This window comes from Arvicanthis niloticus, chromosome 26 (genome assembly GCF_011762505.2).
Source record: "Arvicanthis niloticus isolate mArvNil1 chromosome 26, mArvNil1.pat.X, whole genome shotgun sequence".
Taxonomy (NCBI): domain Eukaryota; kingdom Metazoa; phylum Chordata; class Mammalia; order Rodentia; family Muridae; genus Arvicanthis; species Arvicanthis niloticus.
The window spans coordinates 4,327,046-4,354,411 of NC_133434.1; the positions used below are offsets into that span (position 1 = coordinate 4,327,046).

Below are 27,366 nucleotides of genomic sequence, written 5' to 3' on the forward strand. Positions count from 1 at the left end.
GGTACAAAAAGAAAAGAACCAAGAAATTCAAATAGAAGTACAAATAGCTGTCTAGACCTCTACTGAAGATAGGACTGATTTGGTCAATACCTGAGTTTCTTTTTTTTTTAAATGTTATCGAAAGGTCAGAGCAAGTGGCCTTTGAAGGTAAATCTTATGTGACAGGTGGCTCTCCAGAGCTTAAGTCTCCAGATCTATTAGCGCTCCTGTGTTTCTCTTGCCTGGTCTTTGAGATTAGTGGGGGCTGGCTACCACAAACAAGGGGCAGGCTCCAGCACCCCAGCCCAGGACTGAGAATCCAGTGGGACAAATGGCGATTTCCTCTCGTATTACTTGTAATTCTTAACTCATGCAACCAAAAGTCATTAAACTGCTTAGTCTCAAGTCCTGGGGATACAGTGACAAATAAAACAAAATTTACATCATTGAGCAAAAACGATGAGAATTACCCAACATCCAAACACTGTGCCTTCTGCCTCTGGGGCCATAGAGAGACTGGTCACCACCTGGCTCTTGAAGTCCCTGTACATAATGGTCCTACATATAGCAGAAGCCTTTTCACTAGGGTTCCTAGACTAAATTAATTTCATGCATTCAAGCTGGGGTCCTTCTCAGCAAAGCTTATGCATGATGACCATTGTTGAGCACAGTGATGAGAAAGTACAGAATAAATAAAAGGCAAGGAGAAGAGAATTTCCCATGAAGCAACGTACCCATGTAGCAATTCCCTCAATCCATCTAAGGCAAAATGTCTGCCCCAGAATCTGAGTGTTCCAGATTTTCATTAATGTGACTTCATACTCATTCCCGGTGTTGTCATGCCCTGGACAGCTTCTGTGAGCCGAGGCTGACCTAATATGGACTCTAAACAACCTAGTAGCCACAGGGAAAAAAAAAAAGAGAGAAGAAATGAGTTCTGGGTGGCCTAAGGAGGAAGATGACTAGCTGTTGTCATAGGACAGACAAGAGTTTCCCCTACAGCAACAGGGGATGAAACATAGCAGCATGAAGCTTTCTGTTCTTTAGAAATGAACAAGATGCTTCTGTTCCGGGCTCTGGCATGTTTCTGGAAAGTCTTTTCAAGAGGAAGTGGGCGGTAAGGAATCCATGCCCATTCCAATAATCCCTTACCCAGAATACTGTAAGAAATGTTAATAAGGACCAACAAGATGGTTCCATAGGCCTGAAGGCCTGAGTTCAGTCTGCAGAAGCCATGTAAAGGTATAAGAGGGGAACAAACTCCAGAAGGCTCTACATGCATGCCATGGCATGTACACACACACACACACACACACACACACCATATACACAACATAATAAATACACAAATAAATAAATTTTCATAAGAAATACTAATTAAGGCCAGGCGGTGGTGGCGCACGCCTTTAATCCCAGCACTTGGGAGGCAAAGGCAGGCGGATTTCTGAGTTCGAGGCCAGCCTGGTCTACAGAGTGAGTTCCAGGACAGCCAGGACTACACAGAGAAACCCTGTCTCGGGGAAAAAAAAATTGAAATACTAATTAAATATAATCAGTCATCAAATTTTTATAAAGAAGGGAAAGAAAGGAATAAAAACAGCAAGGACACTGGCGGGGAGAAGGAAGGAGATGTTTGGAGAGGGAGGGAAACAATAGAGAGTATGAGGGAACTGTGATTAAAAATACATTCCATACATATGCGAACACAGCATAATGAAACCCATTGTTGTGTATAACGAAATATGTGCCAATTCTTTTTAAAGAGGGGGAACTGAGAAAAGAGGAACTTACGTTCTTAGATTCTGAGATATGGGAACTAACAACTCAAAGCCAAGACAAGTTGTCCTCTTGTTCTGAGCTCCACATTCCCAAGACATTCCAAGTCTCCGTGTAAACCTGAGAAAGTAAACACAACATAGGATGATGGAGACTAAGTCGCAGCAACAGTTCCACAGTAAACAGTGGGCGCTGCTCCTGGAAGTTCAGTTCCCAACACCCATATAAGGTAGTTCATAACCACCCTTAACTCCAGCTCCAGGGGGTCTACTACTTCTCCTGGCCTTCGTGGGCACCTTCGGTCACATGCATGTACCCACAACTATGTACACATGACTCTTCATTTTAAAGAAGGATTTTCTAGTTTGTTAATCTGGGTAACACCCATGTAACAATGAAAGGAAACTGCAAGGTCAAATTATCTTTGTTCCTCAGTCTTGAATTTAAGTGTCTTTCCTTGAAGAAGACATCCTTTTCTTCCCAGTGTCGGAGATGCCATTCTTTGTGTGCATCTGTGCTCCTAGCATAGTCTACATTGTACACTGACCATGAGTTTATTGGTCTATCTTCCCACTGCCACCGCTGAGTTTGGCACATTGCAGGCATTACATAAATGTGTACTAAATGGAAATATGAATGGATTGATAAACTGGATACATTGATGGCAGATGAACAGATGGTTGGATAAATAGACGGATTCGTTTCTTTAATAAATTTTTGCTACAGTGTATCCTCTTCTGCATTTTAAATCCTTTTATATTTTGAGATAGTCTCCTTATGTAACTATGTATTCCTGGTTGACTTTGAACTTGCTATGTAAACCAATCTGTCCTGAAAATCAGAGATCTGCCTGCCTCTGCCCCTTGAGTTAAGCAACCAGTCTGTAGAGGCATTCAGCCCAAGAGGGAGAAATAGGCCCCTCACTCTCCAAGTATGATTCCGTCAGCCTAGACAACACTAATTATATTTTCACCAGCATTTAGACATGATTCTTTCTTCTTTTCCTTTGAATGGAAATTCCTATGGATAGAATTTTCAGGATGATGAGCCACCCAAGTGTGCCTGTTAGAGTTCTGAACAAACAAGACATAGAGGCTTGGACAGGAAGAAAGCTGCGAAAAGGAAGGGTTCAGAGAGGTGGGGACCTGGTGCCAAGGAAGAAGTATTATGTGCTAGGTGAACAAGAGGCCACAAGGCAGAGGAAGGCCAGAAGCTGCTGGCAGTGCCTTCAGAGCATGCAGACGAAAGCAGAAGTGGGCAGAAAAGACTGTGGCGTGGTGCAATAATGTAGCTGCTGCCAATTTCTGAATTTCCCCACTCACACTGAACTCGGGCACCATGGAAATCAGACCTCAACTAGCCAGTGAGAAAGTTCTGTTCTTTGCCCTCAAAGATATCCTGGCTAAAAACCTACTTTTCCAGAGCATAATGAGAGGATAGAGGTTACAGAGTGGGGATTGTGACAGAGGTGAATCATGACGGAGGAGAGGCAACTTTCCACCTTGCCCCTCGTCTTTTCTCTATGCAACTCCAAGACGGGGTGGGGGGGGGAGGGTGCATAAGGAACCTCGGACTTACCACCTGTTTATCTTCCTAGACTCCCATGTGTTAGTTACCCCATTTCACCTCTCAGCAATCAACCGACGTGAATGTTGACTCGCTTATACTGAGATGCCAAATGTCCCCGACACCAAGTGACTCTCTTAAGAGTATACATTAGGTGGTTGTGCAGGGTTCAAATTCAACATCTGAGCACCCAGCCTTCCACTCAGTACTACCTACTACACTGAGGATGTACAACAAACTCACTGTAGCCCTTCAGAAAAGGACCATAACCTCAAAAAAAAGCAAGGGTTTGGGTAGATGTTGACAGAGCCTAGACTAGTAGGGGTACGGAAAGAGAAGTGAGTACAGAAAGACAGTAAAGCAGGAAGCATGCGTCAGAAAGCGGCCATGGCCAAGAGGCAGGATGAGTTCTGTAACGTCAGCCTAATTTGAAGACAAAGCTCTCACACAGCTGACAGCATCCTATCTTTTCCCCCACCAGAGTTAAGAACATCAAGAGCCCTCAAGAGAATACACTTCAGAATGGAGTAAAAGAAAGACACTCAATTCACGGGTATTTCTTATACACTAGGTACTACCAGCCTGTTTCACTTTATCCTTCAAAAATCTTTGAAAGGGGTATTTCCTCTACCGCAAAAAGAGATAATTGGCTCAAGAATCAAGACAGCAGTAACACTAGTCCATGCTTACTGTATGAATGATGCATGTCATGCCCTGGGTCTACCCTGAGTATCTATTGTCTCACAGTTCTAAGAAGGCTATATACCCCCTCAATTTTACAAACAAAGAAGCAGAAATGCAGTGTTATGTAGTTTCCCTGAAAGCCCTAAAAATAGCAAATGACAGAGTTGAGTTGCATCACCACATCTGTCACTCTAGGATGGGGACTGGGTTTGAGAAACAGACTTTAAATTAAAGACATTTGTGTCTTAGAGGAGCCATTTTCTCCAGCCTTACCTACCCAACCAATGCCCTCCTCTTGTGCACTGGCCCTTAATGACTAAGCCCAATAGTCTCATTATTCTTCGATAAGAGCCTAGGGGTGCCCAAACAACTCATTCCTCTAAACAATGACTTGTCTCTGCGCCCCTGGAGCCACAGTATAACCCCTAAGTCTAAACCCTGTGTGTATCACTCACTCATACTTGTGATAGTGATTTTTTCCCTGTGATCCTTCATTTGATGAAACCACCAGAATCCCCCACGAGCATCATTAGAATGGACCCTTGGCAGCAATAGCCAGCACACACCTGTGTGTGCATGCCTAGAGGTGAATTACCCAACCCAGACTCACTGCAGGGCACTTGCTAGGGCACAAGTTCACAAATGATTCCAACCTACTGAGCAGAGAAACATAGTTAGTTTTTAAAAAGTATTCTCTGACCGCTTGCACTGAGACTAGGATGAGTCCTGATGTAGAAGTTTAAGGGCAAACAGAGCCATAATCCGGACTGCCTCCCTCACTGAGTACAGTGACTCTGCTTCCCAGGTTCGTGATGCTCTTTCTTATGTGCATGCACCCTCTCCTCTGGCTCTCTCTGGTAAATAGTGTACTTGTAGAAGACCAGAGAAGCAGTGAGGCAGAGTGAAAAGAATACCAGCAAGGCCACCAAGAAAGCTTGGACCTAGAGTTTAGAGTCCAGGGTTCAATTTGGGGTACTAGGAGATATGACTATTATAGACGTAGAACAGAGGGTCCAGGATGGTGGAAAGCAGGCATAAAAAGGGCTGTAAAGGGAGAACAGTATTCCACCCCAGTATGTACAGATATACCCTGGGAACTGCTACACAGAGAAACTTGATTCCCTTTATCCTTTCCTCAATGAAACAGCAAACTTTTAAACCCTGGGAACTAAACTCAAGCCTACTTTCCTTTTGGAATCCTTCCCAGACTCTTGCATCTGAGTGGTCATTCCCCTGAATACTACAAAGAATTGCCCCACCCCGCCCCGCCCTGCCTCACCCTTCCCCTCCCCAAGTTGGCTCTTCCTTCAAGGCCATCAGCTGCTTCTACCTAATTGTGTCTAGAGGTGTCACAGTATTGGGATGAGGGTAGACACTTAACTAGGGGAGTGGCCATCTGTGCTATTGTAACGGTGCAGGTTAGTAAGTTAAGGTGTCTGGCTCTGACACTGGTCAGCTGTATAAAATGGAGAACAATGATTTATTTTGCATTTGAGTGTTACAAAGACTGAGTCGAACATTCCTCATGAAGCATATATCATAATGTAGTTACTCAACTGGCAGCTCCTGGTACCCTCACCTCTAAAGTGGCCTGCAAGTCTACCACTCCACAGCCTCTAATGTGTATGAACAGAGCAGTGCAGTAGACAAGAGACACCTCAGTCTGCCTACAATGCTGTACCTGAAAAAAACACATCATTTTTACTTCACATGGGGCTTGGAAGAATGTGGAGTCAGGTCACTAAAAGAGCTCAGAACAGGACTGGAAATTCCCCCCAGAGAGTAGGTCTGATTCCTATGGAGTAGGGTTTCTGAAGAGATGGAAAGAGGCAGGAAATGGTGTCTGAACACAAACCGTGCGGTGGCAACATGACCAAAGCATGTGAAAGAATACCTCAGTCCAGCATGTCCTCCCTGTCTTCCTCATGTCTACACTGTGGGAAAGTTGTCAGCACCCAGGTTCTTCCTAGCTAAACATATTTGCTGGTGCGAAAATATACACTGGATGGATGATGTAAAGCAAGACAAGATAATGTTTAAGCTGGATTTCATCGGTCAAAGAGTGATTTAAAAATTAGACTCCAACTGGCTGGGCATAGGGAGATAAGTACGAATGGGGCCTTGTCAGCACATTCCCCTCACTGTGTCCTTGTGCAACCCAGGGGCCTCCTGGGAAAACAAGCCCGGGAGCTGTCCGAGGTGCTGATGACAGCCCTCTGTAGCCTCAGTGCCCAAGGCTCAGATGACTGAAAGGTTTCTTGGAGATCTGGGCAATAGGGGATGCAGGCTGAGTTTAGGGCTAAAAGGGAGTAGAAAGTGAGAAATACAGGAATGTCCACCTTTACCAGGATACCCTGTCACACACTGTAACAGCAACGGTCGCTCAGGTCAGCTCTAAGCGCACATGTAAGAGACATGTCAGAAACAGAAGTGTGAACACAAGTTCAGGCAGGCTTTAATGAGGGCTCCCAACAGCTTGGTTCATAGTCCTTCACACCATTGCCTCTTCCTTGGGGGTGCTTTTAGGGCAGGATAGAAGAGAAACTGCGATGGAAAGGAGGTTGTTAACTGGGAGGGACTAGCATGGAAAGAGACAAGAAAGTAAATGCCGGAAGCTGTGAACAAGAAGAAGGGAGGGGAGGGAAGGTGATCTGTGTTATTGCCAATGTGTCAGTCACAATTACTCGCGAGCTAGAAAAGTAATAAAGTTACATTATTCACACATTACGTGGAACAAGCTATTCAATGCTGCTTTCCTCCGAGCCAAATATTGTGATAATTTTAGAGATCATAACTTAATTGAACAATGAATTAATAATCACATGTGTGGACGTTTTCCTTTTGTGTGTGAACCAACGAGCCTGGGGTTTTCTTCCCCATTCTGTAGACCACACAGGCATCAGTCATGGAGGCAAGACCCACATTAATTCCTCACGACTGGGAGAGACACACACAAGGCAATTCTTTCTGTTTCTTTCTCTAGCTGATGATATGAGCCCTGGTAAGGGTGGACACGAGGTGCCATTTTAGTTCAAGAGCTTTTTACATGGCATGACCTCAAACCAGCTGCATCAAAACTTTCCATTAGAAATGCAGATTCCAGGCTGGGAGTAGAGCATCGTAATGGAGAACTATCTAGCATGTGCAAGGCCCCCATGATTGAGATGGAGACAGGGGAGGGGAGAAGCGAGGGTGGCACTTCCTAGGCCACATGTAGCAGTTTTAAGTCAGTACCTTTGACAGCAAAGTCCAAAATCTGATGCCAAATATAAGAATCACTAAGTTGTTTGTTTGTTTGTCTATTGCATGTATCTGTATATGTGCCCTGTATCTTCCTATGTTCTCATGTATGCGGGGCATGAGTAGGGACTCTCTGTGTGTGTGTATGTATGTGTGCATGCACTCTCATGTGTGTGTGCATGCATGTGTGTACATGCACACATGTGTATGTATGTGGGGTGTGTGCTCCTGTGGTGTGTGTGTGTGTGTGTGTCTGTGTGTGTCTGTGTGTCTGTGTGTCTGTGTGTCTGTGTACATGTGAAAGCCCAAAGTTGGCATTAAGTTTCTCCACTTTAGTTATAAAAGCAAAGTCTCTTTCACTGAACCAGAAGGTTGGTGATTTCTTTTAGCCTAACTAGCCAACTTGCCCCAGGTTTCCCATCTCTGCCTCCTGAGTGCTGGGATCACAGGTGTCTGCCACATATGCCGGCTTTTACATGATTCTGGGGTCTGAACTCCAGGCTTTACACTTGATGTCAAAAGTTTTATCCACTGAACCATCTCCCAGATCTTAAAGCCATGGTTTTAGGTGATCCAGGTGCTTAGGACTCCAGGAGCTACTGTTCTGTGGGAGTTGTCCTGTTTCTTCCTAGAAAATTAAGCTGAACAAGGTTCAGAACATGGACAAGAAATCCGAGATTCAGGTTTTCATCCAAGCTCCCAGGACCTGAGATAATTTACACAGCTCTTGAGCCTGTTGATCTGCAAAATCAGGATAACAGTTCCTGCCTCCTTGCTAGATTGTGGTAGGGATAAAAATGAGCTAATGGATTTGAAAACTACAAAGTGCTAAGAAAAGAAAGGAATTGTTATTATGTCAACACAGGGAAAAGCCATGACAGTTTGTGTGACATGTCCCCTCTGCTACAGATGCAAATCATGTCGGAGTGAATTGGTCCACCTCTCCCTCCCCACACTTCTCCATTGGCAGCTTCCCTCCTCCTCTCTCTGTCTCTCTAAAGTGCTCAGGGTCCTATCTGTTCTGAACAAAGCCAATGACTTGTAGTTTGCAGAGAAGAGAGGTGAAATCATCTCAGGGGCCTCTGACTGTGCACACGCAGTCTCAAGTTGTCAACAAAAAGATGCTTGGGTTGGGGACTGCCAGTGATTATGTATAAGATGCCAGCTCCAACATCTCCAAGCAGTGTGACCTCTGACCTGCAGTGAGCAGCTTCCTTACCCTTAGGTTCCATGTACTCAAGAGAAAAACGACAGTAATGATGAAGGACATCTGGCTGAGGTCGGGGAAGATGAAAGAAGAGGTTCACTAATTCTGTCCCCTAGAGATTCCCCATATGAAGTAGAATGACCCTATATGCAACTGGCTGAGCCAATGCGTGATTAGTGTCTGATTGTACAGACAACTAAATGAAGAGCAGAAATGAAGTATGGAGACACTGTGCGTAAGATAAAGGTTTATTTAACAGTTTAGTGTAGGGAATACCAGGCAGAGGCAGATACTGACCCCTAGAAGTGGAACAGGAAGCAGATTATAGAGGAGCCATCGAGAGAGAGAGAGAGAGAGAGAGAGAGAGAGAGAGAGAGAGAGAACAGAGTGCATGATGCAGCTGGCCCCAGGGTCAGTTAGAGACCATAGCTTCCCCTGTGAACCAGCTAGGAATGGCAGTGCTAATGAGTCCAGACCTGCCTAGAGTTGGAAACTGTGAGCCAAACCTCAGGCCAAAAGGCTAATCAGAAGTAAGATGAGTGTTTATGGCCAGTATATACCTTCTAAAAGTTCATCAATGAGGTGCAGCTAGCCTTTGGTTTGCAAAGCTGGCTGGTTGGCTCAGGCCCTGTTACAGGTAGACGCTCCTGGAGAAAGAAAGGTCCCAGGAGCCTGAGTGATAGATGGCTGTTGCAGCCCAAGCTGCCTCACGTTGGGCGCCAAAATGTTGAGAATCGTTCTGCCCCACGCTTGGGGGCCAAAATGTCACGGACCGCTCTGTCAATATTGGAACTCGCACTGCCAAAAGCCTTGGGGATCCCCACAGATGGCCTTAACTTGTAGTCTCCTTCCACAACAGTCCTCAAATCAAGACTTCATACAAAAGAATAGGCAGGAAAAAAAATAGCTCAAAGGAAAAATAGAAGGAGGCAATCTCACCATTAGCCTTAAAACACTGCTTAAATTCTCTAGCTGGAGAGACCATTCACCCTAAACTCTTGTCAAGTCACTCAACTGCAGGAACTCTATCTACAAACTAAAAACAGCACTATAGCCCAGGTCAAGACACTTTGAGGAAAAGAAACCCTCACTACTAGCAACCCTCATGCCACATAGAGGGGCCTTCTGTTTCTCCTTGCACAGAACTCTGAAGAATCCCGAAGACTATCAGCTTCTGTGAAGGCAAGTTATACACACCTTTTCCAACTCAGCCATAAATCTGGAAAGAGGGGTCTTATCACAAGGCTGCATTCTGACCCACATCCAAGCTGGAGTCCAAGAAGTCGCAGACCTGACAGGATGCCTCTGGCCAGGTGTCTGACATGAAGGGGTGGCCTGAAGGTGGTTCTACTGGGCTCTTGGCAGGAGACACGAGAGACTCAAACTGGAAGATGTGAAGAGTTGTGCATAGGGAACAATATAAGGTTGTAGATAGTAAAACTCCAGATCCACAGGATGACAAGAAAAAACAGTCAAAAGAATGTCAGAGTCCTACAGAAAAGCCTACCTTGAGAGGGACATATCCAGGTGATACCTCAGACCACCCCAACCCCCAAATCAGAGTCACTTTCTGTTTTCTTTCCACATCCTTCCATAGCCTCCACATTGATCCAACCAGAAACCTGTGGTATAAATATCCTCACAGCTCAGACTCCTGAGGTGCAGACAAGATAGACATGGACCTGGAGGAGCAAGTGGAAGACTTTTGAGAAACAGTTCCTCTCATGATCAATACCATTGCAGCTGCTTTGACCCCTACTCTTCACTTAGCCTCTTGGAAAGAAAAGCACCATGAGAGGCCCAAGGAACACCCATTTGGCCCAGAAGTCCCTCAGCTGGTCCCAGCTTTCACCCTAGAGCTTCACCCCAGGAAGCTCACAAGGCTGGCAGCTGCCACTCACTCATGAGCACTCTTGGATCCCCACTGTGCTTCCTGGGGGAGAAACATCTGCTTGGCTTGGCCCCACCACAGAGTCTTGGTCTGCCTCTACCCATATGGGTACATCCTTTGTCAAAGCATACTTCCAAAGCTCTCAGACTGAAGGAAAATCCCCAAGTCCCCTCAAGAGCAAGATAACCAAGGGACAACTTAAGATAGTTTTTTTTTTTTTTTTTTTTTTCTGATCCAGAAGTAAGATGTACATCAGAGAGGAGGCGGAGAGGAGTAGGCAACGAAGAGGAGAGGGAAGAGGAGGAAAACTGAAAACACAGAAGCATTGTAATTAAAATCTTCAGCCTGCATTTCCTGGCCAGTCAGTCCGGAATCCCTTCATTAGGATGTGCCCTTTAAATGCTCATTAGCTGAGATTTACAAATTGTGTGGGTTTGGTGCTTCTGAGGGGCTGGAAAAGTCGGCCTCCCCGCTGCTACCAGATGCTTCCAAAGCATCTTCAGTTGCTCAGACTTCACCCAGGACAGACCCTCCACAGGACCAGTATGATGGAGTGAGCAGCAGAGAGCAGGGACCAACCAGCTCCAGGCAGCAGGCTGCCCTGCACAGACAGAGGAAATTCAATACACATGGGGAAGACAGGGAAGGATAAAAGTTACCCTGCATACAGAAAGGGAGAATGACAATAGTCTTTGCTGGAAGCCCTGCCTGCAGGAAGAGCAGGTTCAGATCCTGGAAGAAAACCTATTGATGGGCTGGCTAGCAAACAACAAACTGTTGAGAAGAACTGAGTTCACCAATCTTGTGAGAGCTCTGAGAAGGGACTATACCACCTTCTCGGCCAACAGACATTGATCAACTGCCTACTGTGCACTCTTATGGATGCAAAGTTTAGATATACAGAACTCGGGATCCAGAGACAATGCACTATGACATGTATATCCTCAGTCACTGGCAAGCCGGGCCAGGAGAGGAAAGAGGGGCTGCAATTCTCTCTGAGATGTCGCACTCCCTCTCAGGGAGAAGGTAAGGCTGACTGGGCCTAACGGAGGGAAGGAGTTGGACCACCACCCACCATGAAAGGGTAGAGAGTCAGCACTTGATCAGAGAGGACAGACACTGTCACTAGGAGACAAGCAGGGGAGTTTGGAAGCCTGAAGGTATGTCCCGAGCAACACTGTGGAGCCAAGCTAAAGATGACTCCTTGTGTCCCGATGGGATGCCATTTTAGAGATTTTATTCATCAGAATAGTGTGGGTTACTGTCACGTGAGACTCACTCAGCAGAACTTCCAGGTAGGGTGAGTAGAGGCAACTCAACACTTTTCACTGGAGCAGTCTGAGTCCCCTGTGTGGTAGGAGAATTCGAATGAGAAGCAGGTCTCTGGTTCCAGGGTATCTTTTGTTACCACACTGCCACACGTCCTATCTTCAGGGAGAAAGAAAGGTTCATGGTGCTTGGTACCAAACCTTCTACTGGACCCTCAGTTCTTTCCTAGCTTCTCACCCTACCAACACCCCCATAAAAATCATTTTTGTCTTACCCCCTGATGCTGGTGCCACCTCCCTTCCCAGCACTAATGAGGCAGCAGGTCCCACGCAGGGTCCCAGTGACAGCTGCTCAGAGCATGTTTACTAAAGCTGGCCGCTAGACCTGACAAGATGTGTTAATTAGGAGATGACGTGCCATGTAGGCACATTGGCGACATGGCAGCCGGATGGGCAGCATCAGTCACCGTGAGCCAGGGAGCTGCCATGACATTCTTAATTAAGGGAGAGCCTGCTCCCATCTCCAGGTGACAGGCTCAGACTTGGTAAGATGGCACCACTGGTTGTCCCAGCAGGGGCCACCCTGAAGCCTGCCCCAGTGATAACATTGGGCTAGCAGGCTGCCCGAGGCATCACAGACAAGATAACACCGCTTGTATTTGGCTTTCAAAGCTGCTCACAGCCTGGCTTTAGCTGTTGTCTCCTTCCTCTTCTCCCAGCGCTCCTGGGCATCCTAGGCTTGTCTCCCCAACAGTTGCATTCACACTTCCCACGGTGTTCTGCTTGCTCACTCCTCAGCTTGAAAACCTTCCTTTTTACTCAGTATACTGAAGTTCAATCACAAAGGTAAGCTCAAAAGCTTCTTGCCTACACAAATGTCATTCCTACACACACACACACACACACACACACACACACACACACACACGTTCAAATTCGGGCTTGCCCTTTAAGGGGACCTATCAATAGCTATTGTACCTGGACAACATCATGGGGGGGGGGGCTGTTAACATCCTAAGATGATTTCATACCAGCTGGTCAGTGGCTTCTACTCCCAGCCCCCTCACCTAAGATGGTTTCTTCTTCTATCTCCTGATACTTCCCCCAAGATACTGGTCAATGCCAAAAAACAGTGCTCTGTATAAAGGAGTCTCTGTGATTCTACCGTAGCTCTGCAGCCTATCCATAGAGCTGGCACGTGTACATGCCCTGCCCACTATTGAACACTGAACTATTACTGTTTCTTATCACTCTAATGTCTGTTGGGTCTCAGTGTGCAACTCCATCCATTAGAATGTCAGATTGTAGTCCCCAGGGTGGTATCTGATGCACATAAGCTTGAGGACACAAATTTCAAGGAGCATGGTAGCAAGGGCTCATTCAACCTTGTAGACCGCTTCCCAAATTCCTAACGTGTGGCTAAGGTAAGGCATTGTTTTCCTGACCTCCGTTCTCAATCCCTGGAGGGTCCCAAGACCCAGTTCTATAAAAACCTATATCTCAAGGGCTACTATGCTTCCCCTAAGTCCTGATATAAACTCACATCCTAACAGGCTGATTCCAGATTCATTTATCTGGACAGCAAAGAATCATCTACAGCACACCTACCTATGTGTGCCAAGAGCACAGATGTTCTTTGAGAATTTCAGACATGTACACAATGAAATATTAACATATATACCCACATTTCTACCCCCAACTCTGCCTGCATCTTCTGCAGCGCATTTTTATTCTAACTTCATGTCTTCTTTTTGAGTGACCTACTACGGTTCGGTTGGTGTTACCCATGTGTGTATGAGTGTGTGGCCATCCATTAGGGTACCCTAAAGAATGATTTTTTTTTCCTGTTCAGCAACCAATAGTTCCTCCATAAGGGGCAGGTCCTAGAGACCATCTCCCCCTTCTATGTAGGTTTGTAGTCGGCTTGATCTTGAGTTGTGTAGGTAGCCACACTGGTATGTGCAGTCATGATCGCAATAGTCAAAGCCATGCATGTCCAGACGACAGCCTTCACAGTATTCCTTCACAGTATTCCTTCACATCCTCAGGCTCTTCAACTCCTACTTCCTCTTCCTCTTCCTCCATGTTCCCTGAGCCTTTCTGGGGATGATTAAGCTAATAAAATGTCCCACTTAGCACTGAGCCCTCAGTCCCTTAATTCTTAGCCCTTTGACGGTCATACATCTCTCCATTGACCGATGACCACTGTAAAAATAAATAAATAAACACACAAACAAATAAGCGTCTCTGATTAAGAGAGCCGCCCATGCCCATATGTATAAATAGAAATGTTTAGAAGGAAACTTCACAACCTTATCATTTAACAAAATAACAACACAGGTTCTGCCTTAGGACTTATAACCTCCACATGGTAGAAGTATAAAATGCCCTCCTGTTGAGCAGACTTCAAATGCAATCAAAAAGCAGCTACTAAACGCATAACAGTCATGCCACTATTACAGGAGTGAGATACATCATGGCTGATATGTTTGTACTGTAGCATGGAGTGTCAAGTGCTGGATAAAACTATTAATGTCTTCTCTTCCGGCAGCCTGAATAACACCTTCCACCACTATAAAACCTAACCAGCAGGATGAAAGATTATCAATCAATTAGAGATTGATTCCTCTATGTCCTGAAGCCAAAAGTAAAGACAATTCCTGAGCACTGAAGTTCAAATTTAAAAACAAAGATAGATGAGCGAAGAGATGCAGTGTCATAGGCAACCACAGATCAATAACAGATGGACAGTGTCCTGTAGCCTTACAGAGAAAGTCTTTTTTAATCTGCCAGGAGTAGCAGGGGCGGTTCTTGGGGGCTAGTGCGATGGGTCTGGCTCTTGATATATGGGTAGGAGTTTCCTGAGCAGCAAGTAGGAAAGAGATGGCCCAAACACGGGGAATTGCTTATTTGCAATGTTAGGAGGTTAAACAGGTCTGGGACTACAGCAGTGCCCAGCATGCTCGGAAGAACGGGGGCAGGACATGAGACTGTGCGACTGAGTCTGGGAATAAAGATGTGAGAGGAGAATGTTTATTCCGAGGACGGATGGAGAGGCTGATGGAGGTCTTCATTCTAGAGAGTGACAAGATCAGATTCATCTTTCAGAGACATAATGTGAGAAGCAGTACAAGAGAATGAGCCTGAGTGTAGGAAGGATTGGGCAGCCAGCAGAATTTGGCTGAAATGGGGATTTGTTTGAGAGTAATTGATTCCTTCCAATTACTGGCCCTGAGTGTTTCAGTGAAGCTTTTTAGAAGGAAATATCACTTGTTCCTGGCCATATATTCAAGTGGATTTCAAAAATCTTACTGACAAGTGGCAAGAATATACCTGGGTATTAAATCCCAAGACCCTACTTTTAAGCCTAGTCTGTAGCTACCTGGATGATTGATCTTACACAAGTCCCCTGCTCTCTCCGAACACAATCTCTGAGATCACATATGCTCCAGTCAAATGGTAGCAGCATTGGTTAGGGTCACCGTGGTCCTGCTATGTTGTTGTTGTAGCTGCGGACAGCAAGGGAGGGAACTTTTCTATTCCTACAGCAGGACGGAGCCTGAAGTCCCCAGACTTAGCAATACCTCAGCTCCTTTTCCTCCCAGCGGCCCTGTCCTCCATGATTGGCCCCAAGTCAAGCATCTTGAGGTTGCCCTGCATTACATCATGACAGATGTTATTGATGTCTGGGAACTACTCAGCCCTTTGAAAAATCACAGTCACAATATTTGTCTCCATTAACATCCATGGCAGCAATTCAGTGAATCAATAAGATACTTAATGCTGAATTACACAATGTGTAGCCTGGGCTTGGTAAGCTTAATCTATCAGATGACCTACCCATGAGGGTATTCCTGGCCACTCTGGAGCCACCTGAGTGGAAAACGGAGTTTTCACACTGTGGAGAGACATGAACTTGTTTGTCTGCTAGAAACAAACATCTAATTCTTACCCTTTCCCAACATAATTGCATTTTAAACACCTGATGGCACTTTCTTCATCTGTCTGGCGAGAGTGATTCATGCTTCGTGTTCTAAGAAAGACCTCGGGTTTTGTTTTTCTCCCATGCATAAATCAGAGAAGGAAAGAATAATCTGTTTAGGGAGAAAACGGATGATCCGGGGCATACAACCTTCGCCTCACTCTCTGCCCCCTCCTGTTCTCCGTGTCCTCTTTCTACTTCTCTGTTCCTATTGATTTAGATCCAAGTGGCACTGTCTTTGTTTGCGTCCTGACTTGTCCTCCAGGGATCTCAAAGCACCAAATCCACATCACCATCAGTGAGGAGGGACCCTCTTAGCTCCAGGTAGAAAGCAGCAGGCCAGGCGAGGACAGCCTACTCCATCTTGCTTGTCTTCCATTCTGGCCAGTCAGTGCATTAACTGAATGCAGAGAACCACTCACTGTGAGATCCTCCATGTCTTAAGGCTTTTACCAGCAGCACCTGTGGAGTTGGGCAGGGCAGGCTCGCCGTGTGTAACAGAGGTGTCAGCACAGGGACGGGGGCTTTTCTATTTAGTCTGTTGGTCTTCTTGAGGACATAGATCTTCATGTATGTGTCTGATTTCCAACTTGATGCTGCACAGTGACTTTCCCTCTATGTTGCTTAACTTGGCAGGCTGTACACCAACCCTGAGCATAGGCACCCCTCTTCTTCCTTAGGATCCATCAGCTATGGTTGTTCATGGGTTCTCATTTGCACCTTTTTATTGGTTTCCTTCCCAGTCAAGACCACACAGGAGCTTTGGTGATCTCAAAGTCTCATGTCTGTCTCAACCTCAGATAGAATATGACATCATGCCCTAAGACTTTGGAATTAGAGTGAAATGCACTAAGCACAGGGGTGAGGGTCCCTGCATGCCTTCATACAATCCAAACCAAGGCAGGATGCTGATTTAAACACTGATCCCTAGGGGCTGTGTCAGACACTGCAAGGAGGGGCAAGATGGCTAGTGGAACGATTTTCCTCTGTCTTTAGTTTCTTTTCCCATGACATGTTCATACATCTTCCACTGTATGGGTGTATTTGAGAAAGGGAGAGTTTGGGTTATGTCACCTTAGATAAATGACTGCCTATTTCTGTTTTCTTATCCCAAATAGTGGGTAATTCTTTGTAAATTATAAGTATCATATACTAGTACTTAATTTAAAGCCCTGAAGCTAAGAGTTGCAATGCAGTTTTGGGTTGTGGGACCATCTCTAACAAGCATTCTGACCTTAGGCGTGATAGTTAACCTGCCCATGCCTACTGGACAGGCATAGAGCTTAAGGGCAGGTAAGATTGCTCAATGGTTAAGGATATGTCCTGTTCTTCCAAAGGATCCCAAGCACCCACATCAGGCACCTCATAACTTTCTGAAACTCCAGCTCTAGGAGAATCTGGCGCCCCTGGCCTCTGCAGACACCTGCATTCATGAGCATACCCCAAAACACACATACACATACATTTAAGTGATAGAAATAAACATTTTTAAATAAATGGAACGGACCTAATATTAGTATCCCTCTTAGCAGCGTATGTAATATAAGCAGTCTGGAGGCTGAAGCTAGAGAAGAAGGTCAAAGCCAGCCCCAGACTATATGGTGAGACTTGATACCAACGTAAAATACATAATACCTACCTATGAGATCTACTGTGGGCATGTAGGCAATCGGTGCTGATGAAGCCCTAGGCACAGGCAGTTAGGACAGAGTGAAGAGTGGAGTCAGGAGTCAGAAAAGGCTGCTGTACTTAACTCTTGGAGAATCTGAGCCCCTAGCTATCAAGAATCTAGTCTCCTGTAAAGTGTAATGAAGAGTTAACCACACTGAGAGCGGGTTAGAATAAGATACATGGTTCCCTGTGTCCCTCAGTAACAGCCAGGAGGGCTTTCAGGGGCTGTCCTTCCTGTCTCAAGCCAGACTCTTCTCCCAACTCCTGCATGGTGACTCTCTGTCCTGCAGACCCAAAACCTTTCTCTAAAGAATGGGAGTGTCAAGTCAACCTGAGATCACATACATCACCGTTTTCACCAACATTTAGAAAGCACCTTGAAAAGACATTTTAAACCTTGCCCAGAGGTTCCACAACTTTCTCTGAAAACATTGGGTTCTCCACAAGCCAGTTCAGCATGTGAATAATTGCCATAAACAAAGCACCTTGTATGAGCAACAGGCCTCTCGGAAGGGAGGAAAAATAGAAAGACAGATGAAATCTCTTGAGGCTCTTCAAAGATGCAACTCATAGTGATCCTCCCAACCTGTCAGCATCTCAAACACCCTGGGATAAAGCAATGTCCTGACAGTGCCCAAGACCAGAGACTACCCCTCCCCCTTCACACACCCCAGACTCCAGGAATGAGCATTTTCCACCCATCCTGACCAAGATCGTTATCTGCAGAAGGCTTGAGAACCATGATAACATATCTCATTTTGTAAAGCACATTAGGGCTAGTGCGAGGCACTGAAACATATCTAAAACCATAGGGTAATATAATAAAATCAATAGGGATTATTAGGAGCAAAGTGTTATATCTGAGGCAATAAAGCTTTGGAAATCCAAGAAAACAATGTTCTTGTAAAGCTGTAACAAATGACTGGGATTTAATCACTAAGCAAATAACATGTCATTTCTATGAGTTTTTGACTTTCATGGAATAAAAACAGGCACATTAGGGATTCATCGGAGATGTTTCCCACGAAGACCATCTCAGAGTAGCACCATTTTGACAATTTGCGCTTTTAAACAATCGTGTATTATTTTCTTCATAGATCTAATTTTCAAGCCTCTGGCATGCTTTTAAGATTATCATTTACTATCAGTCTATCACAAAAGTCTCAAGGCTTTGAGCTCATGAAACTATTTTTCAGAACTTTCGCCCAACATCAGAGAAAAGGCAAAGACATGGGAATTCCTAGAGGATCTTGATTTTTTTTCTTAGCTGTTTTTCCTTCTGCTGGATACTAATTGCAAGGCATCCAAATGCCAGTTTAGAACATAGGAAGCCATTTTGCTTGAAGTCCTCATCACCTATTTAAATAACCCAAATCAAAAGGGGCTCTCTGCACCCCCCACTCAGAGCTGTTCTGAATAGTCAAATGAAGATTAAACTCTTGATTTAAGTAGCTACATCTTAGCAGTAATTAACACGTACATCAAATACTTTTTTTCCCCTTTGATATGATATGGTACTAGAATTTAAACCCTGATGAAGGTGCCAAAATTAACTGCAATGGGAAATGAATAATAATTCTTTTTCAGATGACTTTGCCCTTTGCATTAGCTATGTTCAAGGTCTTTACCAGGTTCTGTCCCTACTCATAGGAAGTTTGCAAGTCAGTGACACGGGCCAGTTCCAGAAACCATAAATCCAAAAAGGAAAGGAAAAGCAAAAACACGCCCCCTGACCCCCTGCTTTCCAGCCATCTCTCAGTACTCTCTCTCTCTCTCTCTCTCAGAACTGGCATAGCGTCCCTTAGCAGTTCCTGATCTAAGAAGAAAACAGAAGTTGTTTTCTTTCAGTTTGGATGATTTATAAGAAGCTAAAGAAGGAATTTTAAGTAAAGTATGAGGTGTGAAGAAGAGATAAAGCTATCTGTAAAGGCATCTGAAACATCGGGAAGAGAATGAATGGGAACCAGAGTGGGGCTCGTCTGTAGCTCCTGCCTTAAAGCCCCTTGATTTAACTTTCTGTCCCAATAATCCACAAGGAGAAGGGTTTACTGAAGACATTAATGGAAGAGAATGGGGTATGACGAGTGTCCGTGAACCCAGAAGTCCCATGTCAGGAGCATCCGTTCTATAACGACTTAGTCTAGTATTCTTCATTAATGAGCAAACTTGGAATTAACAGTCCTTGGGAATCCTGAGTTGATTAAAAAAAAAAAAAAAAAAACATGTTTAACATCCACACATGAAGCTTGCTCATGTATTCTCAACATGAGGCTTAGTCAGGAGGCTCGTGTGTTTTAGGCCAACCTGGACACTATTAAGAGTATAAAGCCAGTCTGTCTCAAAAGCGTTTAATGTTAGCTGCTACATTTTACTAAGGATGGGACAAACTAGATCAGGCAATTAAGACGGTGGGCTAGATATCCAAGGGCCACTGAAACACCAATAGCTCTTTAGAAATAATTCCATGGCGACGTCACAGAAATAAGCTTCTTGGCATGGTTTGGTTTGGCTTTTGGTGCAGAGGTCATTACAAGACTTAGATTTGATCATTCCGGAGAGACAGAGACAAATAGGAGACAGAACAATTTGGCCAATCCTTGAAATTGTCTCCTGCAAACCAACCAATCCTATTATGTCACTTCCTCACTCAAGACCATCTGATGGCACCCTGCCACTTAAGAACAAATCCAACCCCCACCTCCGCTCTCCACAATTATAGATGGGGTCTCTTCCATCTGGCTCCTGCCTCCCTCCCCATGCTCCTCTCCGATCTCTCTTTCTACCCTTTCCTAGTTGATGGTTCTGCTGTGCAACTACTATGCCAAACTCAGATCTCCTGTCAAAGCTTTGACAGATCCTCCTTACTCTGCATCAGTTTCCCCCCCCCCCCCCCCCCCCCACTGCCAGAGCTTTGGAATAAGTCCTTCTTATTCTACAGGACTCAGCTCAGCTGATAGCCCTCTAACAGGATCTTCCCTTTCCTTTACCCTTTAATTTAAAGCACTCCCTATGGTCAGGCATGCTCTACCACCGTCTTCTTTTCTCTAGTGTCTTTAACTCTAGTTTATTTGTTGTTGTATTTTCTCTTTTTTTAAGATTTATTTATTTAATGTATATGAGCATCCTGTCGCTGACACACCAGAAGAGGGTATTGGATCCATTAACAGATGGTTGTAAGCCATCATGTGGTTGCTGGGAATTGAACTCATGACCTCTGGAAGAGCAGACTGTACTCTTAACCACTGAACCATCTCTTCAGCCCCCTGCTGTTATATTTTCTGCTATGTATTTCTCCCACTAGAGATCAAGATCCAGGAGAGCCAAGTTATGGTCTGACTTCTCAGTTCTAGAGCAGTGCTTGGTACATAGTAGACGTTTGTTAAATATTCTGTACATGTGCAAATAAAGGAACAGCAAGAGTAACTGCTGCTTCGTATCCTAACCAATGACTCCCACCAGTAGGTGTGGCACGTCAAATAGAAGTACTTGTCAGAGATGCTAGGGAAGGGTCTTTGGATTAACTAGGTAAGGTGAGCTGAACAATTGCTTTCCTATTTGCATACACATAACTCTGTCACAGAGTGGAAATATCACCAGCTCTATGTTGTTTGGGTTTATACCCCCAAGGTGTCGTATACGAGAGCTTGGTCCCTTATGAATATTATTGAGAGGTGATTGTAGTGAGAATTTTGGTTACTTTGAAAAACACAGAAATATAATGAGAATACGGTTTCATTTTAATCCCTGGTGTAGGACATGGGGACTGCTTCTGACTGTCCACAGTAGGTAACTATGATTTGCCTTATGCTCTAGCAGGAACATGTGCAAAAAGGGGTCGTGTGCAAAAAATGAAAATCAAACTTGCCCCAACAACTTGATGCCCCTAGTCAGCAGGAAGTAGTCTATCAGTAACATCGCCCCCTTTCCGACCCCTGACTTTATTGAAGGATCTCTTTTCTTTCCCCTCTATGTTTTTTTTTCTCTCCCATCTAGTGTTAGGATGTTGAAAGGGTGAAAGGGGGTGGAGACGGGTAGGGGAGAACCAATGAAGTAGCCAAGTCCAGCTACAAGCAGTAGAACCTTAAAGAGGCGAGATGGAGTGAGAGACCTTTAGATCACTGAGGACCCTGCTTCTGGAAGGGGTTAGTGTGTGTTATGTTTTGGATATGAAGTTCCCTTCCTGAAGGCTCATGTGTTTTCTTTAGGCTTAATCCCCAACAGGTAGCACAACTGAGATGAGATTGGCTTATTACGGCTCTAACTTCATCAAGTAGGTTCACTCATTGATTCGTTCAGAATGGAAGGGACTATTGGGAACTGAAGACTACTTCCATGAAATGGGCCCACTGGGAGTATCTTTGAAGGATGTAGCTTGCCCTCCCTTCCTGGCCACTGTGATGTAAGCATTTCTGCTCTGTCACCTGCACCCAACTGTCATCCAAGAACCATGGAGCCATGTGACCCTGGAGTCTTCCATCCTTCAAATTAGTTTTTCAGAAGTATTTGGTCACAGAATTGAATACCTGACTAACACAACATAGCTCCTTATGGGAGCCTAGGTTGGTTCTTGCCAGAGTTGACTGTAAGAGTAGCCTTGGTACCTGACTGTTCTCTAGTTTCCTGTCCTGTGCTGTAATCTCACAGCTACACAAGTTCCAGCCATGGTCCTACTCACTGCAGGTCCTCCCCAGAGCTCACAGGACTGCCTGATCTTGGATTGGATTTTTCAACCTCTAAAATATAAAGTCTCTTTGCTTCAAAAAGTTATCAGCTTACTGGTGTTGTATTATTAGAATAATAAAAAATATGCTAATATATATACCTTGTGAAGTCAGACGAAGCCAGGTTCAAATCTTAGGCTCACTGGTTGTTTCTCGTGGGTCTCTGGACAAGTCAGCTAACCACCCCAGGCCCCGGGTTCCATGCTTGAAAAGTGATGCAGTGTCAAACACCTAGGAAGAAGTCAACACAAAGCCTCTTTCGATAGGCTTTCCCAACTTGTTCCACAGCCTATCACATTTGATAAAGTAGGATGATTTGCCAGCAATGGGCACACAAGGAAGCCATTTAGAGGGTATCTTTTACTTTCCTGAGACAACAGCATGCCTCTTCAAATTCTTTTTGAAAGTAGATCAGTGTACGTTTTTAAAATCACAAATCAAAATGGATATCCAGCCTTGAGATTTGTTTTTTTTTTTTTTTCCTTCAAACTTGGGTTCACTAAAGCCCTAGACATAACTACATACTCTAGGGAACCCATTGGTCCTCTCTGCACCCCTCCCTGAGAAAAGATGATGCTTTCCTATGATCTGCCATTTACTTTTAGGGGTGTGGCAGCCCTCTCAGCCCCCAAACCCATGTTTGTCTGGCAAAAAGAATACCTTTGCAGCTCTGACAAGCTCAGCTTCTTCTGCTTTAAGGATTGAGTGGAACTTAGCAGGCCAGCAAGTCTACCAGGATCTATGGCCTCCCTTAGAAGATAGCAAGCCCACAAAGCTGGGTGCCTATGAAAACACTCTCTTAGGTTCTCTACTCCCTCAGCTTGCCCACACGGAAGATGAAGGAGGAGGAGATGGCGCATAACAATGAAATGTAAGTTTTTTGAGGCACGACTAGGTCAGACTTTAATTTCTGAATGTAATCCCTGAAAGACCCCTGAGCCTCAGTTTCTTCACCTGTGAAAAGGGAATCAATCACCAATCGCTTACATCACAGGCTCGCTATGAGCTGCAAGTGGGACGGCAGACACCAACTCAAAGGCATTAGTCCCAAATGCCACTGCCTTCTTCAAACTGATAACATCCCCTCCACCCCTCCACCCCTCCACCCTTCCACCCCTCCACCCCTCCACCCCTCCAAGGAACAAGGTGCCCAGAAACACCTGTAAGTCTAATCTGCACACAGGAGGGCCATCACTGCTACTAACTCTATCCCGTCTTCCTAGACAAGCCTCCCTGTGGCTCAGAAAGAGCACCATGACCTTCAATAGCCTGCCCCATTCTAAAGGCATCACCATTCCCTCCAGTGTCACCCCCACCTTTTGTACTGTCTCTCTTTGTCCTGCTCTAGCCTTTCTCCCATCCATTCTCCCAGACCTCCATTTCCACAGTTCTCCTTGAGGCTCTCCACTAATTGGCAACACCATCTCAGTAATATCCCTGCTATGCCTTTAGCTACGCCATCACTTTGATGGAAGATTTCCTGGGAGCAACTGCTCCCACCCCTCTACTGAGTACCCTGGGCTATGCAGTAATGCAATCACAGCGTATGTGTGCTAGGAAAGAAAATGCCGACACCATGTGCCCCCTATACCCATGATTTCTTGCTCCATGCTGTCCAGTTGTCAAGGGCATATCACTAAGGAAATCTGCTCCCCAGATACAAAGACAAGAAGGCTGCCTAGAGATTACCAGGAGATTGAGACCCACTTGCTTGCACACAAGTCTCTCCAATCTTACCTGGTAAGACATTGCCTAGCTCGGCCCTGGCTTGCTGAGGGGATCATCCATGGCATGTTGATAAAGACACCAGTCCCCAGGCACATTCCCCCATCCCCCAGAGAGTCTGGCTTCTTTGACCTAAGGGCCTCACCATTCAGTATATTTTATTTATTTATTTTTTTGTTAAGAATTTCATTCATGAGTACTGTATTTATATCACTTTCACTCTCCCTCTTGTTCCTCCAGCTGCTCCCATGTCTCTACCCCTCCCTTTCAAATTCATGACCTCTTATTCTTTAGTCATTACTGATACACACACACACACACACACACACACACACACACACACACACACATATATATATATATATATATATATATATATATATATATATATATATGTGTGTGTATATATACATACATACAACCTGCTGAGCCCATTTGGTGTTGCTCATAATGTACCTGTTTAGGGGTGACTAGGTGGGACTGGATAGCCTTTCAGGGGCTCATCCCTAAAGAGGACTGGTTCTCTCAAAAGCCATTCACTGCTGGCATCTCTTCATCTAAAATGGGGCCTGGTGAGATCTCTTCCATCCACATTGACTTGGTAAACTTTCCAAAGCTCTCTGGGGGATTCTAACACACAGCCAGGACTAAATTCCATCGAGCCTTACTTCACATTTCTTTCTGTGCTTGAGGAAACAAAGAATGTCAGCCATTCATCCAGGGTCACACAATGACTTGGAAGCAAGAAAAAGGCCAGCTTTCCTGGCTTCTGACTTGCAATCTAGGATCTTTTTAAAAAATATTTATTTATTTGTTAGTTATATATATATTTATATAAATACACACACACACACACACACACACACACACACACACACACACACATATATATATATATGCTCTGCCTTCACACACTGAAAGAGGGAATCAGATTCCATTACGGATGGTTGTGAGCCACCCTGTGGTTTCTGGGAATTAAACTCAGGACCTCAGAAAGAGTAGTCAGTGCTCTTAACCACCAAGCCATCTCTCCAGCCCCAATCTAGGACCTTTTGCACTAAGTTATCTGGAAATTAACATCCTGACTTTGAACTGGAGGCTAAAGTGTGTACCACTGGATGCAGTAAGGAAAAATAATAATAGAGTTAATTCCTCCAGCCCCTAAAACCCACCATAATAATTCCTTGTGTGTGTGTATGTATGTATGTATGTATGTATGTATGTATGTATGTGTGTATATATGTATGTGTGTATCTGTGTTTGTGTGTGCACACTAGGGATTTAGTAATTGAACCCAGGGCTTCCTGCATTCTACACACATTCTACCTCTCAGCTACACCCCAACCCTACCCTCTCCTTTCCTGAGTCTTCTCTGCTTCTCTCCTCCTTAGCCCTGTACCCTGTCTTTAAATGCAGTGTCAAAATGCCAGCCACAAAGAGAGACCTCTATTCAGTTTTCAGCCAAAAGAATTACACAGAAAAGAACCTCATCGTAAATCAAGAGCCAAAAGCAATTCTTAAAACCAAATTAAGGCCCTGAGCTTTCAGCAATGCCTCTTTAGAAATCAAGTCGTCAGGTTCACTCCCCTGCTGGAGAAAGGCTACAGAAGTGGGGGTGCGGGGGGTGTAGGAGAGCAACAATATTAAAATTCCAGAAATGTAATCTGAAATAAATAAGTGATATTTTCTGGCCAAGGTAATGCAGGGGTTTTAGTTCCCAATATGATGGAGCTACTTTACATTTTAATAAATGCACATTGAGAAAATAATATTATTGCTCTGATATTGGGAGATTATTTGTGAACATAAAATATTAGGACTTGTCAGGAAGGCATTTATTTCCTTTTCCCTTCTTTCTCTGCTGCAATATTCTCTCACCTAATAGAAGATGATTGCAAAAAATAATTATATCAAACTGTGGCCAACACATACAAAATAAATGGTGAAGAAATGAAGGTTATCTGGCGTTGGATGGGAAACATGAGAAAGGGGATGCGCCTGGAAGCAGGGGAGGTAATTGTGCATCAATCAGATGATTACAGAGTGGGTGGGAAAATTAAGGTGACTGATTGGCTGCTAGGTGTTCTGATCCCAGATGGAAATCAGAACATGGATCGGAACTCATTAGACAAATTATCCACTTCCTGTATTCATGTGGAAAAGCCAAACACGTAGATGAAGGTTTGTGCTTTAGAAAATAGTCTAACCTTCCACTGTGCGCATGTGTGCACCTGTAATCACAGAAGCCATAGCCAATTTTGATAGTGCTTGATCTTCCAAACTGAAGCGTCGCGTATCGGGGGTGTGTGTGCTAGCTGCAATGGTTTTCCGTGGCTTTTAGCATGCATCTAAAGAAGCACATGAATAAATTAATATTAATAAATAAAAACAAAAGCTAACACAACCCCCCCCCAACTTACACACTCATTCATTTTAAAAAAAATTAACCCGTAGGTGCCAGTCTATAATCACAGATATTTAGGAAGCTGATACGGGATTGCCATGAGTTTGACGCCAGCTTGGACTGGTTTGAGGCTAGCAAGACTCTATCTTCTAAAAACTTATTTTCAGTAACTTACAAGTTCCGGGCAGTTGTTAGCACAGCCAGATAATGGGAAAGCACAGCAAAAAATTATAAGAGAATCAAGACAGAAATGTACTCATTCGGGTCCTGTCGGATCATATGCCAGGGTGCTTAAGGCTGCAGCTGCTTTGTGGACACCTACCTGGACATGCTCCTCCCTCCCTGGGAACCTGTATGCTGGTGGGAAGAGATCGCCCACCACACAGACCAAACTGTGTAAACCCTGCAGTTAACAAACATAGTGAAGAAAAAGGCCGGGTGTGATGGGGGGAGATTAGCACTGAAGGCTTGGTCCCAGCAGGTGGCGCCATTGAGAGACGACTGGACTGTGTGGGCACTAACTCGCTCTATGGATGCATTTCTCCGTTCACAGAGGAACTGGCGATTAGACAGTAGACATCGAGGCCTGGTTGAGGGAAGCAGATCCCTGAGCGTGTACCTTGGAGGTTGTCTTGGTCCCAGATGCACTTTCTCTTTCCTTCTCCTCCCGGCTTCCGTGTCATTACTACTCCTGTGCTCTCTCACTCTGCTCCCTGGCTGCCAGAAGGTGAGCAGTTCTTCTCTACTGCGCCCCTGTTTTAAATGTCCCCATCAAGGCCCACAGCAAGCCATCATAGCTGACCGGGAACCAAAACAGATCTCTCTACCTTTTAAGTTGTTTCCAGTATTTTGTCACCACCACAGCTGACTGACATAACAGGAATTGGGAGTGTGCAACAGGCCTGCCAGAGCCAGGGTGAGGAGACATGCTTGGCGATGAGGCTCTAGGGAAGAACCCCAGTGGAACAGTGCGTGTTCTGAAGGTAAGCGAAGAGAAGCTAAGAGCAGAGCAGCGCATTGTTGGTGGCCGAAGCCAATGAGCCAAATTCAGACATAAACTTGGCTAGGCCAGATCTAAGACAGCAGACGGGAGAGGCAGTCCTGGTGATCAGGGAGTGCATAGGAGGCTACTGTGCTCAGCAGCTAGAAGGGGGAAGACCTGGTGTCTGCCATTCCTATCACAGATGGCCGAGAGGCCTCCATGTAAATCTGGCTTCCCCCTGTCTTAGAGATACATATATCCAAAAGTCAA

At 44.9% G+C, this 27,366-nt stretch overlaps 1 protein-coding gene and 1 long non-coding RNA gene across 3 annotated transcripts in view; one reads left to right on the top strand and one right to left on the bottom strand.

Annotated features, from left to right (window-relative positions):
• LOC143438774 (uncharacterized) lies at positions 1 to 26,185 on the bottom strand. Its single transcript, XR_013107412.1, has 5 exons — positions 25,918 to 26,185; positions 22,087 to 22,216; positions 11,623 to 11,771; positions 1,771 to 1,875; positions 1 to 873 (listed from the first exon to the last, which is right to left on the bottom strand). It is a non-coding gene; the product is annotated as an uncharacterized LOC143438774 (long non-coding RNA).
• The window catches only part of Kirrel3 (kirre like nephrin family adhesion molecule 3), a 562,840-nt gene that overhangs the window by 353,458 nt on the left and 182,016 nt on the right, over positions 1 to 27,366 (top strand). The gene's annotated exons all lie outside the window — the stretch shown is intronic.